This window comes from Notamacropus eugenii, chromosome 5 (genome assembly GCF_028372415.1).
Source record: "Notamacropus eugenii isolate mMacEug1 chromosome 5, mMacEug1.pri_v2, whole genome shotgun sequence".
Lineage (NCBI taxonomy): Eukaryota > Metazoa > Chordata > Mammalia > Diprotodontia > Macropodidae > Notamacropus > Notamacropus eugenii.
In genome coordinates, this window is record NC_092876.1 from 362,419,304 (window position 1) to 362,440,426 (window position 21,123).

General features: G+C 36.5%; 1 long non-coding RNA gene across 2 annotated transcripts in view; it reads left to right on the plus strand.

Moving 5' to 3' along the window:
- LOC140506688 (uncharacterized) overlaps positions 1–21,123 on the plus strand; it is a 109,700-nt gene that overhangs the window by 3,762 nt on the left and 84,815 nt on the right. For both annotated transcript variants that reach the window (XR_011968035.1, XR_011968034.1), the window contains exon 2: positions 18,345–18,468. This is a non-coding gene — a long non-coding RNA (uncharacterized lncRNA). The remainder of the gene's footprint in view (positions 1–18,344; positions 18,469–21,123) is intronic.

Here is a 21,123-nt window from a genome sequence, read left to right on the forward strand (position 1 = left end):
TGCCATTTCCTTCTCCAGTTCATTTTACAGATGAAGAAACTAAGGCAAACAGTGACTTGCCCAGGGTCATACTAAGTGTCTTAGACTGAATTTGAACTCATGAACTCATGAATTTGAACATGAACTCATGAGTCTTTCAGATTCCAAGCCCAGTGTTCCTCTATCTAGTGTGCCACCTAGCTGCCCCACCTTCGGTGCATACAGACATACAATCACATACATACACATATACACACACACAAATACACATGTAACCAGTTGTGATCTGATGGTCATTCCTTATCATTTCAGTTTTGATACAGTCAATTGTACAGATCTGACTTTGTGGTTTCTGTATCAGTGAATGATTGTTAGAGCCAGTCAATTTATCTGTCAGAGCAGAGAGGTATTCCCAGCAAAGAAATGGCAACTTTGTTTTCCATCAGACAAATATTTATCAAGTTGTCATCTACCTGGGACAGTTCTGACAGGTGAAATTTTACAGATAGGACTGATGGGGAAAAATAAAACTTGGTTTTCAATTACGTCACCTTCACCCTGAAAATGCTGGCTTCTCTACTTATCTAAGTACACAGTAGTAATTTAACTTGCCCCACCCCCCACAGCCTGCCTAGACCTGGTCTCTTCTTAGAAGTCTAAAAAAAAAAACCACTGTTGCTAGGATTCTATTACTATTTTCTAGGGCTTACTATGAGTAATATTATAGAAACTTTTTTTCTTTTTTCCTTTTGATCTGGACTTGTGATTTACTGTTATGTGGACTTCCTCTATCCTTTCAGGTTGTCAGCTCACCTGTAATTTATAGTTTAGAGAATTGCCCAGGGGATTGAGAGTTTAAATGATCAGTATGTGGTCACACTATTAGTATATGTCCAAGGCAACAGTTAAACAATGATCTTCCTAAAGCTGAGATCACTCTACTTTCCACTCTGTCATTCCGATTCTCAAGAGCCGCCTCTTAAAGAGATTATGGAGTTTGTTTTTCCTCTTTCTGAAGTGCCTGAAGATTTTCCTTAACTCTAGGAAACTTGGCCTCTCTTCACTAAAATTTCTTGTTTTTCCTGTTTCTATCTGGACAGTTTATTGCTTCAGACTTAACTGCATAGCCCCCTTTTTGCCTGTGCCCGTCACTTCAGTGAGAGGGACACAGCTAGGCTGCCTTTCAGTAAGCAGCTTAAACATAAGTTTGGGCTAATTTGCCATGTGCATGTTTGCCTGGCTCTGTGCTGTCTTCTTTTGGGGCTAGCAGCTTCTGATTTTCTTTAGTGCCTTTCATTATACCATACAAAGGTAGAAGAATATAATCTCATAGAAAGAGCATTGATCTCCAGTTCCAGAGATATTGCTGGGTGAGTGAGAAGAAATCACCTGCCCACCCTGAACCTCAGTTGTCCAATTTATAAAGATCACATGGTAATCTTTGTGTACCCCTAACTCACTAACTCAGGCTTCCAATAACTCACAGGGATCTAATAAACACAAACCCTGGAAACACTGTAAAGTTAGCCTCCCGTGTTCTGTTACTTTCCTAGTAATGCTATATATCTCTGTGACCTTGAACTAATTATTTGCCCTTTCTGGTCCTCAGTTTCCTCATCTGTAGCAAAAGGAATTGTGAAGCAGCATGGAAGAGTAGAAAGAGAACTGAACTTGTAGTCCCGGGGGTTCAAATTTCCACCCAGCCACGTACTGCCTGTGTGACTCTGGGCAAGTCCCTCAGCCTTTCTTGAGTTTAGTCTCCTTGTGAGCAGCACGAAAAGGTTAGATTAGATGATATTTAAGATCTCTTCTAAATATAAAATAGTGTGACAATCAAATAATGTGACAATAAATTATACCTGGATTTCAGTGATTTAAAATTTTAAAATGCCATTGAAACTGAGAAGATAACAAAATTCTATCTGTTATGATTGCAGCGAAGTTAGTTTTATATATATATATATAATATACATATATTTTACATATATACATATCTATATATGTTTATCATTTGTCAAATTATAGGGGTCGAGTAGGTGGTATGGTAGATAGAACCCTGGCCCTGGAGTTAGGAGGACCTGAGTTCAAATTCTCAGATACTTACTAGCTTTGTGACCCTGGACAAGTCATTTGATCTTGATTGCCTCTAAAAAAAATCAAATTATAGGTGACAAAATAGAAATATTTAATTAGATAAAGTAGATCTTTTGCACAAGAAAAATTAATGCATAAACAATAAAAAAGAAGGTAAAATGCAAATCTTCTCTAGACTATCTGTATTGGGAAAAATTTGATATAAATATTTCTGAAAAATGTCAAACATCCAAGATCTGTGAGAAATTTATATAAGTGTAAATTCACTATCCTAATCATTGGTTGTTGTCCTTGTTCCTGAAGAGGACCAAAATGAGCTACTACATTGGATTCAGTCAAAGGGCTGCACTTGAGGACCTAGAGGGCCACATGTGCCTTTGAGGTCGCAGGTTCCCCACCCCTGTAGAGGAACTGTATTAGCCATTCTTCATGTAAGAAAGCCAGGAGTTGAAGCTAAATGGAAAGAAAGCTCCAAGTTTCTTCTTGGAAAAGTAAAACATTGACTGACAGTAATGAGCAACCTCATTTCCTAGGATACTTGTGCTCTGCGATCTCATCTGTTTGGGAGGCAATGGGAGTGTCTGAATATACACAGTAGTGGGAAGCAGTGTTACAACCAGGAAAATATTTATAATAATTATAACTATATACATTTAGCTATTAGCTATATAACTGGAGACATCTTGGTAAAATATTTCCCTGGTGGGTGGGAAGAGCACAAAAGGGGAAATAATTCTCTGTCATTCATATAACTTATAAGAGCGATCAGTTTCCATTCGTTTACTTATTTACTCTTAGATTTACTAATTAATATTTAATATAATATTTACTCATACTTCTAGAGTCAGAATTACCCAGTCTTTTACGTATGTGTTTTGAGGCAGACTGGCCAGCAAATACATTCATTTTATTAATTTATTCCAACAAACCTATTTAGATTGTCTTTATACTTAATATACACCAGACACTGTGCTAGGCTTGGGAAATGCAAAGAGAAAGATAAAATGGTCTCTGATCTTAAGAAGCTTGTGTTCTGTTGAGGAATGGGGCGTGTTAAGACACAATGTGTGCAGAGATAAGTTGGTAAAATGGTATGAGATGATATCTTTTGACTCTTGCATAAATTGGATTCCAGTGAGGTAGAGTTGTGCGAAGTCATCACAGTCCAGTGGCCAGACAGAAGACAAAATGACTGGTCATGACTCAGGATGATTTGGTGGATGACGGTGGTGTCTGACCTTGGCTTGCTTTCAAGCACTCATTCCACAGGTACTAGTCTTATCTGAACACCTGTATACCCCACAAAGATAAGTATAGATTTCAAGAGCATGAGAGAATGGCAGCTAGAAGGTACTGGGAAGGCTTTCAAATAGAAAGTAATATATCCAGATCTCAACCTCTACTGTTTCATTTTGTAAAAAATAGCTAGTCCTTTCATGAAGTGAACCATTGGTATTTGAGTGAAAGGATCATAGAGCCCTCACAGAGTATAAATTGTGAGCTTTTTTGAGCAGGTGAGACTATGGTTGTTTGCAAAGCTGTTAGAAACCTAGATATTGTTAAAAAAGAATATATAATTTTCTTCTCCTACAGTTAAGCTATTTCCTATGGCCTAGATTCTGCCAATTAAGCCCCACTTTCCCCTATTGATTTTTGTATACAACTAAAATTTCATTTGGGCCTAGAACCAGGTCTTTTTGCTTTATCTATATCCAAACCAGCTGCAGGAGTTCATACATAAGCATGGAGTAGAGTCACAGATGAATTCAGAGGCCACTTGCCAAGCAAGGCCTACTGCCTTGATGTTTATAGGCTCCTGTTTTCAATCTGCCATCAAAAAATGAAGCATTTACTCCTTATGGAGACAATAGTATGATCTGACCCTCCATCTGATAAATTTAATGAAACATCTCATCCTCCATGATGCAAGAAATAAATACTAATTCAAATGTTATGTTGCATAAAAGTGCATGTTAATTCAGCTTTGTGGTATATGGAGTTGTCAGCTTGCTTGACCAAACATCTTATTAAAGGGAGCACTTGCCTCTCATTCCACTGAACTGAAATTAAATTTTTAGACAGGAGCAATTTCAGCCGTTGGAAATTGATTAAGTTAATAGAAGAATACAAGTTATAAAACCTTCCAAATGAATTTATCCTATGCTTTTTTGCCACTTGCTTTTTGCCTTTGACAGCCTGATATTTCTGAGAATCTGGCATGTTAGAAAAGATTGTAAAAGAGAAAATGGAAAGAAAACATTTCTTAAACCAAGAGGGAGACAGGAGGGAACCATTTATTTCTCCTGGTGAGGAGAAACATGACGACACTAGCCTTTTTCAACTTCTGCAAATCTGGGAAATGTGCTCAGCTTGACTTATAGCCCTATCCTTGCAGACAAATCTTAAAAATCTACAAGCCTGGAAAAATGTACACTGACATTACTCTAACTTTGCAGTAACACTCTGTCTCCCATCTACAGAGTTAATATATACTAGAAGTAAAAGAACATTCGAGAGTTTATCCTCAAGTACAAATTTCTATGCTAACCAATTTTTAAAAATGAGAAAAAGGCAAAACATTTATTTCTTTTTGTGTTCATGGATTGATTTCTCTAAGGGAATGATCTGATTTCATATAGTCTTTAGGAATTTGTATTTAGGCTAGTTTACTGCATGTTATACTCTCTGGGAAAGTAAATGAAGATTGGGGGATGAATGTTTGTGAGTGTCCATGTGTGTGTGTTTATTTGTTTGCATTCTGCATATTACTATAGAGTAAGGCTACCAGGGCTCATAAATAGTAAATTGCTACACATCAAAGCATCTATACATGAAGCTTAGCTGATAGCATACAGACAATCATTATGAAAAGGCATGTTATCTACAAAGACTGGACCAAGGTATTGCTATTCTTTTCCTCCAGATCTGCCTCAGGTAATACATTTTGATAATTCCATCTGATAAATTTAAGGAAACATCTCATCCTCCATGACACAAGAAATAAATACTAGTTATGTTGCATAAAAGTGCATGTTAAATCAGCTTTGTGGTATATGGAGTTGTCAGCTTGCTTGACCAAACATCTTATTAAAGGGAGCACTTTAGAACAGGTCATATAAGAATTGAGTGACTTCTTAATATGCAAGGGATTTATTTACTCAGAAATGGGAAATATACCATTCTGGCCACCATACTTCCTGCTGAGGAAGGATCTTGACCATTTAGGTGGTACAAGTTCTACCATTCAGAAGCTACTAAAAAAAACTTCCTATACATACTGATAAATCTTCAGTGTGATCACTATTAATAAAATTCTGGCTTTTCAGAATACCTTGAAAAATTCGTTAATTAACTTGATTCAGAAACTCCTTTGTCTCTAGGGAAAAATTCCCTCAAGGTTCTATTGTTAATTCTAAACTTGAATCATGGAACAATAGGACATTGGAAATGGCATATAGAGAATAGGATAAAAGGAGGGAAAAGGAGGGCAGACAAAAAGGGTATAGAGATTACATCATTCTTAAATTTCATAAGATTTCTAATCAGATTTTATACCTTTTTAAAAAAGCTTTCATTTTTACATCATAATTATTTCCCCTTACTCATACTTCCCTTCATGAAGTCATCTTTGTTACAGAAGAAAAATATTTAAGCAAAGTCAACCTAACATAATGACTGAGGCTATGAGCATACATCATATTCCATATCTGTAGTCCTCACTTCTCTGTTGAGAGGAGCAATATGGGTTTCCTGATCTGTTTTCTGGACCTGGGATTATTTATTACAATTCCTGGTGGCTCTTGAAGAAGCTAACAACATCCTAACCACTGTTCTCAGGGTTCATATTTACTGAGAAGCCTCTACTTTCAGAAGTGGCAAAAGCTCGGCATTGAAGAAACTTAAGAAACCAAATCCTGGAATAAGTCAACATGTCATGGTACAGAGATATGGTTCAGAGGCCAGCTACCATTTTGAAAGTATCTACACCTTCTCCTCTCCCTGCCTCCATCAAGTCCCTTGTACTACCAGGCAGAACTTCTACAAACTGATGAAAAAAGAAATGAGAACCAGGAGAACAATTTACACAATAACAGCAGCACTATAAAAATAAGCTTGGAAACATGACTTGAAAAGTTATAAGAACTATGATTAATACAATGACCATCCATGATCTTAGAGGACTGATGATGAAACATACTATCAATACAGAAAGGTAATGAATTTAAAATAGAGTAGTATATATCTATATATGTTGGTTGGTTGTTGTTCTTCATTCTTGAAGAGGACTAAAAGGTCATCACTATGTTGAAACCAAGGTATAATGTGGTTGACTGTGGCCTATCAGACTAATACAGGTTAAGAAGTCAGACACACATGTCAGACACAAATGAATATTTGTAGTGGAGATGTCTCTAAATTTGTGCATCTCACTTTTCTTTTGAGTTACTGCAATTTTTCTTTTACTCATAGAACATAACTCCTTTGATGAGGGCATGCCATGCTGGGCAGTCCTTTGTCAGTGTCTCCCATGTCTCACAATTGATTCCAAAGTTCTTCAGAGAGATCTTGAGAGCGTCCTTACATTGCTTCTTTGGCCGCCACTTGAGTGCCTTCCTTGTGTGAGTTCTCTGTAAAATAGTCTTTCAGGCAAATGTGCATTTAGCATTGAACAATATAGCAGCCCATCCAAGTTGCACTCTTTGCAGTAGAACTTGAATGCTTGGCAGTTTAGCTCAAGGAAGGACCTTAGTGTCTGGTACCTTATCCTGCAGGTGATCTTCAGTCTTCCTAAGATAATTCAAATGGAAGCAGTTCAGTTTCCTGGCATACATCAATGAGTTCAGCACACTAGCTCTATAGATCTTCAGTTTGATAGGCAGTCTAATGCCTCTTTTCTTCCACACTTTCCTTTAGAGACTCCCAAATGCTAAGCTAGCTCTTACAATTGGTAATGTCAAGCATACTATCAATGTATACATCTCTGGAAAGTATATTGCCAAGGTAAGTGAATTTATCCACAATATTCAAAATTTCTCCATTTGCTATAACCAGTACTGTTCCACATATAGATGGTATGGTGCTGGCTGATGGATAACCTCTGTGTTCTTGGTGTTAATTGTTAGATCACAGTTTGCACAAGCAACAGAAAATTGATCCACACTTTGTTGTATCTCAGCTTCAGAGGTTGCATGTGCACAATCATCTGCAAACAAAAAATCATACATCATCTCTATAATATACATATGTATAAACACATATATGTATGTATGTGTATATGTGTATGTATGTATTTGTTAATAGCCACTGGTATTTATTTTGCTTGACTATGAAAATTTGTTACAAGAAATTTGTCTTTTTTCTACCCAATGGAGTGGGAGGGAGAGAACATTGATTTGTATTACTTAAAAAAAATAGAGGGATAAGTGGGATGCTATCAATGATGTAGAATGTTGCAATTGTTTTCAGATCATATCACTATTATTAGCTTTACTTAATCATTTTGCTTTGTTATAAGACATCTCTCAAAAAGTGGGAGCTCTCCATAAATGTCTGTAATGTAAAAACAAAAAATGTCACTAAAACTTAAAAAAAAATTGTTAGGTAGGAATTTTGCATCACTGCTCACAAACAGTAAGTTGGGGTACAGAAAGATGTCTAGCTTTCTTTTTGGTCTTTGCTTTTGGGACATCATTATTATCTTACATTCATACTGAGTGGTTTGATTGATGGTATAGCTTGTTTTTGTGGAGAGACCTTTGAGTTTTTGAATGGTAACTCAAGAGTTATGGTTATATTTACTCTTCTCTGTTGAATGAAAGTTTGTTCTATAGCCTGAATTTTACATTAAAAAATAGAAATAGCCTGAATATCTACTTCCATCATATCACCATTTCAAAAAACCATAAGAGAGCTTCTAAGTCTCTTTAATTATTCAGAGTAATTATGTGAGGAAGTATATTTTGACATTAAATACTCAATATTCATATGGATTACCAACTCAGATGTTCTGGTGATCAGCCTGTCTTCCATCCATTTTTGCCATTTATTTTTGTCTTTTGTCCATATTCCCCACTATGTTTGCCATATTAGAGTGGGGATGTGGAATCTACTCACTATACTGGATAACTTCCTTGCTTTCTCTTGATATTACAAATATATCAGTAGAACACAACAATGTCCTTCAGTTATTGTTGTCTCTTGCCACATGATTAGCATCTACTCCTCCTTCTTTCTCTCCCTCTTCTCTGTGATGACATTCTTTACTTCAGCTGTTCTTAGTTCCTAATTCTTTTTATGTGTTGTATCTATTCACACCCATCATGTATCTTTCCATTGCCCTTTGAGGAATGCAAGTTTAAATTATTTTGATGGTTGTAGCATTCCATGACTTATATGTTGGTATTAAAAAAATAAAAGATAGACTTGTGTTTCAAGGAGATTTTTTTAGTAAAGGAGCTTTGTAATTTCTCAGAGGTAATCCAGTCTGTCTTTCTTATCCTGTTTAATTCTAACCTCTCCCATACATATATCAAAATTATCTAAAATTCCTTGAAAAATATAACAACAGAAATAACCTTGTTAAAGGATTCTCTGATCCTGAGCAGATCCAAGATGGTGGAGTAACAGGATAGACTTTCTAGAGCACTCTCCCCAAGCACAGCCAAATACCTGTAAAAAATGACTCTAAACAAATTCTGGAGCTGCAGAACCCACAGAATGATGGAGTGAAGCAAATCTCATCTCAAGACAACCTGGAAGGTCACTGGGAAATGTCTATAGCCCCATGCTGGGAGCAGAGTGCAGTCTGCTGTGGGTTGCCCAGGCACAGATGGGACCCGAGCAGACCTTGTGGGGACTGAATCTCTCACATCTGTGGCAGTTTCCAGACTTCATGACCCAAAAATGCTGAGGACAAATTGGAAAGTCAGTGGAAAAAAAACCTGTGGGACCTGTGTGAGAGAGTAGAATGGTCAGGCCCCAGCAGAGCAGGGAGGGGTTGGAAGAACCCATGGCAGCCACAGCAGCAGCAGGGAAAGCTACAGCCACTGTTTCTGGAGCTCAAAGCCCACAGATTGTGGGGGGATCAGGCAGCTGACAGTACACCTCATACCCTCATTGGAAGCAGAGAACTCTTGAAAAAGAGCTCAAAAGTCAAGTAAATGGTTGGGAAAATGAGCAAAAATTGCCAAAAGAATCAGACTATATAATCTTACTTTGGTGAAAAGGAAGACCAAAATGTGCAAGCAGAAGAAAACAAAGTCAAAGCTCCTGTATTCAAAGCCTCTAAGAAAAATATGAATTGGTCTCAGGTCATGGAAGAGCTCAAGAGGAATTTTGAAAATCAAGTAAGAGAAGTAGAGCAAAAATTGGGAAGAGAAATGAGAGTGATAAAAGAAAATCATGAGAAATGAGTCAATAATTGCTAAAGGCAACCCAAAAAATGCTGAAGAAAATAACGCTATAAAAAGTCGACTAACCCAAATGACAAAAGAGATCCAAAAAGCCAATGAGGAGAAGAATGCCCTAAAAAGCAGAACTGGACAGATGTAAAAGAAGGTCCAAAAGCTCACTGAAGAAAATAATTCCCTAAAGATTAGAATGGAGCAGATAGAAGCTAATGACTTTATGAAAAATCAAGAAATTATAAAGCAAAACCAAAGAAATGAAAAAAATAACAGACAATGTGAAAAGGATCCTCTGATCATTAACATCCATCAAGGCATAAAATATGGAGGTATAAGCTTGACAAAAATTATTTGTGACTATCATGGAAGGGATCCATTGCAGAGTCCATGTTAAAATTTTTCAGGTCCTTCTGTTTGCTGATGCTGATTCCATTAAACCAAGGAAGATTTAATAGTGTCTTGGGCAAAAACTCTATTAATAAAATCTATTAACAAAACCAACCAAATGAATAAAGAATACTGGCTTTTCATATTATGGAATGAAGTTAGATAGATGTGTAAAGCTCATGTAATGTGCTTGGAAACTCCAATGCCTTTGCCTCTAGGATCAAATAAAACTATTTTGTTTGACATTTAAAACTAGAACAGTCTGGCTCAAATCTATCTGTCAAGACTTCAACATTAACTCCCTTCACTCATTCCATACCCCAGTCAGACTATCCTTCACACATTATAGACAACCTTCCAACTCCATGCTTTTCATAGCTTTGTATTCCATGTGCAATGCAACTCCTGCCCACCTCTGCTTCTTAGACCCTATAGTTTCTTTAAAAATTCAGCACTTTCCCCTACATGAAGCCTTTCCTGATCCCCCCAGCTACAGTGCCTCTCCCACAAATTAATTGCCTTGTATTTGTTTTATTTTTTCACTTTAAAATTTTTAATTTATGGAATAAAACAAGCATTTCCACAACGTGGTACAAAAAAAGATGAATGCACAGGAAACTGCAAATCTACTATGCACAACTTGCTATTCCTTCTAAATATATAGCTAAGTTATCGAGTAAATTTCATTGTGTTTTTTTTTTCCTTCCATGCCCCTCCCTGGCCCTAGAGATGTCTACTATTATAAAAAAAGTAGGTATATGTATGTAAAGTTATTTACATACATACACTGAGGTGGCTCAGTGGATGGAGTGCTGGACCTGGAGTCAGGAAGATTTGAGTTCAACACTAGCCTCAGACTCTTACCAGCTTTGTGACTCTGGGCAAGTAGTGTAACCACTATTTGCCTCAGTTCCTCATCTGTTAAATGGGAACACTCTGGAGAAGGAAATGACAAACCACTCCAGTATTTTAGTCAGATGCTACCGAAAAACAGAAACAACAATCTCTTTTATATACCTTTTGTGCACATATTTCCCCCTATATAGAACATTACTTCTTTGAGGGCAGGGGTTGGGTTTTTTTATTTTTTTGTTTTTAGTCTTGGTATTCCCAACACCTAGCATACAGTTCCTGGAATACAAGAGATACTAAATAAATTCTTGTTGGTTGCTTAATCTATTAGGAAGTATATCTCATGCACTACAAATGGATAACAATATTGAAAAACCATAAGTATACTCCATTATCTAAAGCTATTAGAAACACAAGCTATACTGCTAGATTGGCAAGATAATATAAACTCAATTTTTAGATTTACCCAAGGTGCCTTTTGACCTTCCTGGGATGAAGAAATTTCACTGAAAGAAAATTAATGTGATCTGGTTCTTCTATCTTCACTTTTCATTTTCCTTCAATCTAATTTATTGGGCTTTAAAAGCTCATGCTTTTCCACTGAAAACTCCTCAGGGCACAAAAACAATAACATTGTTAATTTAAATACTTACACCCACTGACAGTAATAATGATATGTTCAAAAGAAAACTAGATACATTAAAAAAAATCACAGGAACTATGAACTTAGTTATCCCCTTTGAGCTCTGGGTAGTGCAAAGGACACACACTGCAGTAAAAGGGGAAGACTTTTCTTTTGCTTCAATTCTTTTCTGAGAATTGTTCAGCTATGCTGCAATTTAAGCAATCAATTCAATTTGTCTATTCCAATTCAATTCAGTTTCATTAAATATACTTTTATTAAATGTTTACTATGTGCAGGCGCTGGACTTGGCATTGTGAGCACAAAGATTGATATGGCATTGACCCTGATGTCAAAGAGTGTGTTAAGGGTGTGTAGGCAGGTGAAGAGGATATGAAATCTCTGTAAATTACTTTGTTATAAATAAGAGTGTAAGGGCTGGGTTTAGGCAAAGGTTTATGAGAAAATTGAGGAGAGGAAATCACTTTCACCTAAGAAAATAATGGAAGACTTCACAGAGGAAGTGGCACCTAAGTTAAGCATTAAAGGAAGATAATTTACCAGAAGGAGGTAAAGAATAGGAATATTCCAGGCATGGAAGGGAAGGAGAGGGGAAAATGGAAGCAAAGATATGGAGATGAAAAAAGAGAGAATGAGTGTCAGGTTCTGCCAGACAGAGGGTCAACATGTGCCAATAATTAGGGAAATCCAGGATGAGTATGATAAAACTAATAGCTACCAGGGACAGCTAGGTGACAAGAGTCAAAAAGACCTAAATTCAAATATGGCCTCAGGACACTTACTTGCTGTTTGTCCCTGGGCAAGTCATTTAACCCTGTTTGCTTCAGTTTCCTCATCTGTAAAATGAACTGGAAAAGGTAATGAAACCATTTCAAAATTTTTTGCTAACAAAACCTCATGAAGAGTTGGACATCACTAAAATGACTGAACAACAACAGATGGGAAAGTTTGCTTAAGTGAAGATTGCAGTTGAATAGTCAGACATGATATACAATAAGAGTATAATAGTGATCAATTCCTTGTTTGTATGGCACTCTGAGGTGCAATCCAAGCCATCTTGGGAGGTCTCTGGCTTTCCCAGGTAACTATTATTTCAATTCATCCTTCCTCCAAATTTTGCTACTTCTGTTGAGGGCAATAGCATCTTTTCAGTTGCCTAGTTTTGTAAATTTTTAATAATCCTTGATTTTTTTCATCAATTTTTCAAATATAGTCTTCTGTAGTAGGGTTTATTTGGAAATAATCTGCTGCATTTGGACAAAGTGTTGGACTGGTCCTAGATTAAGAATGAAGAATAAGTGATGGTTAGCCCTAGTGTTTTGCTAGTATACAAGAAATATTAAAGCAATAATGATAGACAACATTTCTATAACACTTAACATTTGCAAAGTAATTTACACACATTAGCTCCATCTCATTTGATATAACCATCCTGTGAGGCAAGTGCTGCACAGAAGGAAATTGAGGTTCATAGATGTGATGTGACTTATCTAAGGTCATACTGTCAGAGGGAGGAATCAAACTCAATCTCTCCTGATTCCATGTCCAATAATCTTTCCATTATGCCACAACTACCTCCCCCCAAACCAGGCTTTTGGATGAATTAAAGGGCATAAAAGTATCATGTTGCCCTTTGTGACTTGTGTGCAAGAAGTAGTATGGAAGACATCCATAAGGATATGAGTAGTTGGAAAAGGAAGTGGGCAAATCATGTAATTTAAGAAGAGGTAGACAGGCCAAATGTTGTACTGGTATCCATGAGGTATTAAAGGAATTAGAGGAAGGCTAAAAGTACATTGCAGAGACACTTTAGGGTAGATTTATGGAAAAACTAGGATAAGAATCAGACTGATTAAGGAGGCATAGTGGAGCTATGATATAGTCCAATGGAAGGAATGCCTGAACCAGTGGGATCATGAATACATTGATAAATTGAAGCTTAAATGTTCTTTGGAAACTAAAATAGGATTTAGCAGGTGTTGTATGAAGATGTATTTAACATACAATACCCCAATGGGAAATGAAATCAGTGCTCAAAAAATCTGACATGGTAGGCAAATGGCCTCTAAACATAAGTGTTATTTGTTTATCATGGAAATTTAGAACTTAAAATGACCTTAGGAATAATTTAGTCCAAGACATTCATTTTATACATTAGGAAAATTAAGCCCAGGCAAATCATGTACTTTGCTTTTTAACTGAACAGCTAGTTAGTGACAGAACTGGGATCAAAATCCAGCTCTCCCAACTTCTGGTACAATGCACCTGAGCACACTTCACTGCCTGTTATAGTCAGCGTCTAGAATCAGTACATTCAATTAACACTGATATGTGAAAACCTCCCTAGTGAAGATTGTTATTAGTTACCTCAGGGAACAGAGAAAAGGAAGATCTTGCCTTTGAGGAAATCAAAATCTACTTGAGCAAAGAAAGCCAAACACACTCCAAACTTATACATTTTGCTCACTTGCTCATAGGAAAATCCATGGGCAGTGTTTCGTTTTCAGACTGGCCAAATGAAGGGAAAAGGCCCATTCTTTCAAGATTTAGGACAGTAATGAAATTAACTTAAAAGACATTTCTTCTTACTTGAAAATAGCTTCCTTCTAAAAATTCAATGGAATTTTAAAAATTGCAATTTATTTTTACTCACAACTAACTTTTAACACTTTAGTTTCTTAAGTGGATATGGCATTTCTTTCTGAATATGTACTGCCTTTTTTGGATGAAACTGAAATTTCATTGCCAAAAAGAAGACGAAAGCAATTCCTTTTGTATTCAATTATGTATGGAATATTTAAATCTATTCTGAATACTCATCACTTTTTAGCATTTCCTGAAAGAGGGGATATATTTTCCCCCTACATTTGTAGGGTGAATAATATTTTACACCCCAGAAATAATGGCAGTTATAATTTTTTAAAAGTCATTCTTCTGGTCAAGTCATATGTTTAATAAAGAATGAAAAAGTACTACTGAGTGCTTCTGGGTTGCCACCAAACAGAACACATTCAAACTTACTTCAGTGAAATCTCTTTAAAATGTAAATGTGTGTATATCTATAAATAATATATGTGTATATCATACTATCTATCTATCTATCTATCTATCTATCTATCTATCTATCTATCTATCTATCTATCTATCTATCTATCCATCTATCTGACAGAGAGACAGAGAAGTGGAACTATATACAGAAAAAACACTACACAGAATTTCTTTATAAAACTCTGTTGTGAAAGACAATCACATATTTGAAGAGATAGACAAGCAGGTAGGAAGATGATACTCTAAGTATTGTCCTGAGATTAAGGGGCAGTGCCCCTAGGTAGTTTTAGTGGCAAACAGACATGACAGGCAGATTCATATGCCCTCATTTGGATTGGAGAGACCAGTAGGAAATGATGGCAAAATCCAGGACTGACCCTATCCTCTTATTTGTGGAGGTTAAAGGTGGAGCTGAGCAAAAATTCAATTTTAGTTCTAGCAAAAAAACTTTGTCAATATGCAGACCAATAAAGTATGCTGTTTATATGCATTTGTAAACTGGTATTTTATTTGTCATGGAGAAGGAAATAGAAAACCACTACAGTATCTTTGCCAAGAAAACCCTAAAATGGGGTCACGAAGAGTTGGCATAACTGAAATGACTGAAAAACAAAATTTTGTCATTTGGATAAAATAAGAAGTGCCCATAACACATATGGAAATATGTCCTGAATATATTATGTTAAACAGATATGATCCTTTACCTCTGAAAACTTGTTGTCTAAAATGCTCAACATTAATAAAGCAGCAATTCATACAAAGAAAAACTACATTGCTATACTAATTGATTACTTGAGGAGCAACGTGGGGTAGTGGAAAGATCTGGTCTGGGAATTAGAAGCCTTGTTTGTGTTCTGTGTTCAGCCTTGCCCTTGAGTAACCGTATGACTCTGGATCAAACTCAAGTTCTCATCTGTAGAATGAGAATACTGATTTCTAAGATCTCTTCTAACTATAACATTCTATGAATTTATAGATTCTGTAAATATTATTTACATGAGATTATGCATAGTATAACTGCCTAAAATTGTGTCTATTTGAAGAATACATTTTGCAGTCCTTTAAATTGTGATATGGCTCAGAACAAGTAAAAAATCATGAACGTCATAAAGGTAAAGTAATTGGTAAGAGGGGACAGGTCATATATCCTCTAGGTAGAGTATATGATTTTGGTATCTCTTTTCTCCAGTGAATCTGCAAAATTGGATGTCTTTATTAATGAAAAGAACAAAAAATATAAAAAAGTAAGAGAAATGACCATAGTCTTTTTCCAAGTTTCTTTAGTAAAATATGACATTCAGCATCTCACTTTCCCGTAGTAGTTTTGGGTCTATGACGTCTTTGTTTCTGTCTATGACACCAAGTTCTTTGAAACCTGCCAGGAAAGAAGGCATGTCCAGTGACTGTGTTAGAAGGTAATTCATTAGGGAGAAGAGAAGCTATAGAGTGAAAGGAATAGCTGTCATAAAAAGTTTTTGTCAATAACTTCATAACGTCACTCAAAATCTCAGGATAACTGATGCCTAGCAGTATGGATTTGTTATCCCTCCTATCCATCTCCTGGGTCCAGAAAGATGAAATTATTTCACTTACTTTGCTTCCTATATAACTTCTCTCAACAGTGAGTAGAAAATCTGAACCAATAGTTATTTTTTTTAATAAAATAATTTGTAGGATTTAATTCCAAGGCATTGAAGATGCTTATGGTATTAGTCTACATACTAAGCATTCCTCTGATATAAAGTGTCAAGAAAGCATTATCATTACCCCCTTTGATCCAATATAACAATGAATTTGTACCCTCATTTACATAGCCTCATCCCATAATGCAGAGCAAACTCTTCATGCCCATCCATCCTGTGTGACTTTTGTCTATTTCTTCCCATGTACCAAGGCTTGAGGAGAGAACCTAAAAGGAGAATTTGCCAATGGTTACAACACAAGTATCTACTGGACATGGGGACTCAATTCATCATGCTTACATGCTAGTCCAATGGACTTCATATTTTTTTTCAACCAAAGATTTTTTGGCACTAGGAGGATAACTCTCTTATTTCTATGTAAGCAATAGTGCCTTTGTTCATGCCTCCTAGGAATGTTATAAATGTAGGTGAAACAACATTGAATTTGGAGTCAGAGGACCTGAGTTCAAATTTTGTCCTTCCTAATTGTTTAACTTTGGGCAAGTATAGCACCATCGCAATATTCACACCACCTATGGTGGCCATGAATATGCTGGCACAACTCCGAATTGTAAAAGACAACAGACTCTCCACATGGAAGGCAGAACCAAAACATTTATTCAGACACCAGAAAGTCAAGTCCACCATAGCAACAAAGAAATCTATACACAATAACAATGCAGAGAACAACACCAGCCCCAAGCCTTTCCCCTGCTAGGCTTCCTACAAACCAGCTCCCTTAAACAAATTCATAAATAAGTTCTCTCACTCAAGCTGCCTGCTTGCCTCTGTGCTTCAGTTCTCACTGCTCTCTCACTAATTTCTTCTCAGCTCTGCTCTAGCTCTGCCTCTTCCTGTTCCACCTGTCCTGCTCTACCTCTTCAGCAAACTCTTCCCCTCACAGACTCATGTGACTCAGGTTTCCAAGTGACCTGGGCAAGTCAGATGGGCTTATTAATGAATGGGAAAGATCTTCCCGTTTAAATTACCATTAAAGCAAGTGATCTTTCCTCTTTAGTCTTCAGTTTTTCATTATAAAATGGAAGGGTTGGATGCAATGTTCTCTAAAATCTAATGATCATCTAGCTTTAATATGCTGTGATTATACATAGGCAGACATCAATAGAGACGTGAGGTCTGCCTGGAGAGTTGCCCATTTTCATGCTAGCTGCTCCTTCCCATTGAAGTAAACTGAGAGATAAGGGGACATTTGCATTCCTTTTTTCTTTTTACAGTAAAAGCTGGTTTTTCTGCAATCCTGTCAATCAAAAATGTCTATTAGCCAGTACTCTCTCAATATAGTGAAACTGATTCTTGCAAAGATGATTCTGAAGCATCAAAAGATCACAAAGGGCCTTCTGTGTCACCAAAGAATGATTGAATTTTGTCCAGTAATAAATCTGAATGTGTTTAGTTGTTTCCAATTAGGGGAAATTTGGCATTGTGTGTATGACATATTTGATAGTTCTCATGTTGCCAGGATATTTAATAACCATTTCTGATATAACGAATCTCAGAGATTATTGTAATTTTCTACAAGTTAACTTATCTTATTTAATTTATATTATATATTAGATTATATATGTAATTATATTATTTAATACAAGTTAAATTTATTTTATATTTCAATATTATTATGACTGTGAAAAATTGCCCTAGAATGACACCTTAAGAAGTTATTGAGTAGAATGTACCAACAAAAAATGATCCCAGACTACTGTGATTTTTGAGTCTTGTGTCTTCTCTTTATAATTTTTCTGTTTTTACTATCGTTGTTAATACTCATTTCTTGCTTCTATGTGCCTGCCTCTAACAGTTGCCTCCTTGTTACTTCTGATGTAAGGTTTAGAAATGATATAACCATTCCTATTAAAAATTGTGGCTAAAAAAAGAAATCGTTAATAGAGTGAGGACCTCAGTATTTCACCTTAAATAGTAAAGGGTATGTGCTTTAGTGAATGGCCACTGTGAAATCAATTTTGTTTGCTTGTTGTCTTTTATTTGCTTCCCCCCCTTTCCTTTTCTCCAGCTTCTTGGCTGTATTCAATGTAAGTGTGGGTTTTGGATAAATTACCTCTAGATACATAAGTATTCCTGTATTTAATTTATCAGCTAGTGTAAGCATTGAGATGAGAGTTAAGCAAATTAGATTCCTATTCTAGTTCTGCCACTAATTGCCTCCTTGTATGACCTTGAGCAAGTTCCAAAGTCCTCCAGCTGTAAAAGGAAAATTTTGCATCTCTTTGCACCTAGGTGAAATTTTTGAAAAGCATATGTGAAGCATGGATGAAGTGTACCCTGATAATCACTTGCCTACAGTCCATGACTCCTTCCCATTTTGTTCTGTTCTAACTTCTATCCTGTAACAACATAAAAGGTGAGTGTTGCATTCTTTGAAATGAAGGGTTACTTAATGTCAGCCACAGCAGAGTTCCTTGTGGGGATCAAAGAGCTGGAACAAGAGGAAACACTGTTATTGTGACAGATAGCTACTTGTCCACAGCTTGGCTGTAGTTCTGTACCAGGTCACCCATGCAATTCATTCTCTTTAGGGCTGGCTTCAGTAAAATGGCATTGTTTGCCATGTTGTATTATTTTCTGCTTTTCTGGAGAAAAGAATCAATAAAGGATTAGGGCATTGCAAGTTGCAAACTCATAGGCTAACGTGTGTGTGCGTGTGTGTGTGTGTTTGTGTGTGTGTGGCATTTGTGGGCAGTTAGATAGTGCAATGGATAGAATGCCAGACCTGGAATCAGGAAAACTCATCTTTATAAGTTCAAATCTGACGTTAGACACTTACTAGCTCTGTGACCCTGGGCAAATGAACTTAACAGTGTTTGCCTCCATTTCCTCATCTGTAAAATGAGATGGGGATGGAAATGTCAAAACACCACCGGTATCTTTGCCAAGAAATCCCCACATGGGGTCATGAGGAATCAGACAGAACTGAAGTGACTGAACAAAAACATAGTATTTGTGTGTATTGGAGTTAATTAATATAGTAATGCTTTAAATGTGCACAATACCTGTTTCTGAAGTAACTGAAAACCCATAACAGAGATTTTTCCCTTTATCTTCATGATATTGCTGTATGGGAAATGAAATTAAATGCCCTTTAAAAGATAGTGAAAAATCAAACCTAAGCAACTTGCTTAGGCAGGTGCTAGAATAGAATAAAAGAGGACTAAACATCATGTTTCTATATTTGGTACATAGAAAGAGCTCTTGACTTACAGTAAGTAAGACTACGGTTCAAATCCTGCCACAGATACTTTCTGTGGCGCTGGGCAAATCACTTAACTTCTCTTTGCCTCAGTTTCCTCATATGTGAAATAACACCTACCTTGCAGGGTTCTTGAGAGGATCAAATGAGATAATGTATACGGTGTGTTATATGCCTTAAAGCATTATATAAAGAGTATCATTGTTATTACTGTCATTGTGATTCATGAAGCTTTGATATGTGCTGCACAAAGGATGGAATAAACAACATGTGAGAATATTCTACTTTATATCCTGGTTATAAGACGTATATCAGGAGGTATACAAAGATGAGTTTATGAAGTATCTTGAATAACTGTAATTTTGTCCACATTGGTCTGACTGATGGGACTAGGGGTAGGGATATTTGGTATAAGGCAACTGAGAATTCTCAAGGGTACTAACTAAGGTGTCTTGGTACCAGGGCCTACAACTGACCAACTGATGGTTGAGTATGGGTAACTGAGGCCCAGCTTGATTGTTGGAAAGAGGTCAGTTCTAGGTCAGCCAAAATAGAGTCTAAAAGGGTCAGAGGCAACAAGATGTGTTTATGTAAGATAGTGACGTGGGTCAGAGAGCCAGGCAACAATAAGATCCAGGAGGAGAAATGAAAATCAAAGTTATGGGCCAAAGCAGTAAATCAGCATGACAAAAACCAAGGTCGGTCAAGAAAATGAGTCCATAGTGGTCTGAAAAAGGCTTATAGCAAGTAATTTGGTGCCAGCAGTGGAAGGAGGCTTTTTACCTATAGCATATGGGGCTACCTTTGCTTCCCTTAAGGGCTGTTACTATGGCTGCCACTGGCTCACTATTTCTGTTTCCTAAATTGGAGGGAAATGTGTTATGACTGCAATGAAAACCAATGGTCCTTCACTTTACCTTATAATCATTTTCTTTTAAGTATTTTTCATGATTAAAACAAACCCTTCAACTTCGGGATCTTACTAAATGTTCATCCATTCTTTCATTCATCCCTCACACATCTTTTTAAATATCTACCTTGGCAAGATGCTGTGTCTGACTCTGAAGGAAATACAGATAATCTCTTTGCAGTCAAGACAGAGAATGGTCTCTCTGCTTCCTCTCTCCCCGCTCCAATCCATCTTCCAAAGAACTGCCAAAATGGTTTTCCCCTAAATGGCAGGTCTTACCATGTCACCCACAATTCAGTAACCTCTAGTGGTTTCTTATGACTTCTAGGATCAAGTATAAATTCCTTTATCTGACATTTAAAACTCTTTATAATCTGGCTTCTCCCTCTTTCCAGTCTTCTTACACATTGTTCCCCTTGACGTAGTCTATAGTCTAGTCAACTATCTTACTTTTTTATTTTCACATGCGTCATCACCCTATTTCCTTTGGTATGGGCTGTCATGCATGTTTAGAATGTTCTCTGTCCTCACATTACCCTCTGAACATCCACAGCTTTCTTCAAGACTTAGCTCAGATGCCACTTTCTATGGGAGACATTTCTTGGTCTTCCTCAGTTACTGGTGCCATTACCTTTGATCAACCCCATTGGTATGTTGTATTTATTGTCTTATCCATCAGAATGTAAGCTTCTTGATGTCAGGGACTGCTTTTTCTTTGTATATCTAGTGTTATCCTATTGATAATTCTGAAGGATCAAACTCAAATTCTAGAAGAACAGATTATTGAATTTATGATAGTGGGAAGATAACAAAAAAAGTACAATATTACAGTTATCAACTTCTATTCTGAGTTTTATGTCAGAAACCATAAAATGGAGAATAATAAAAAAAGGAAATGA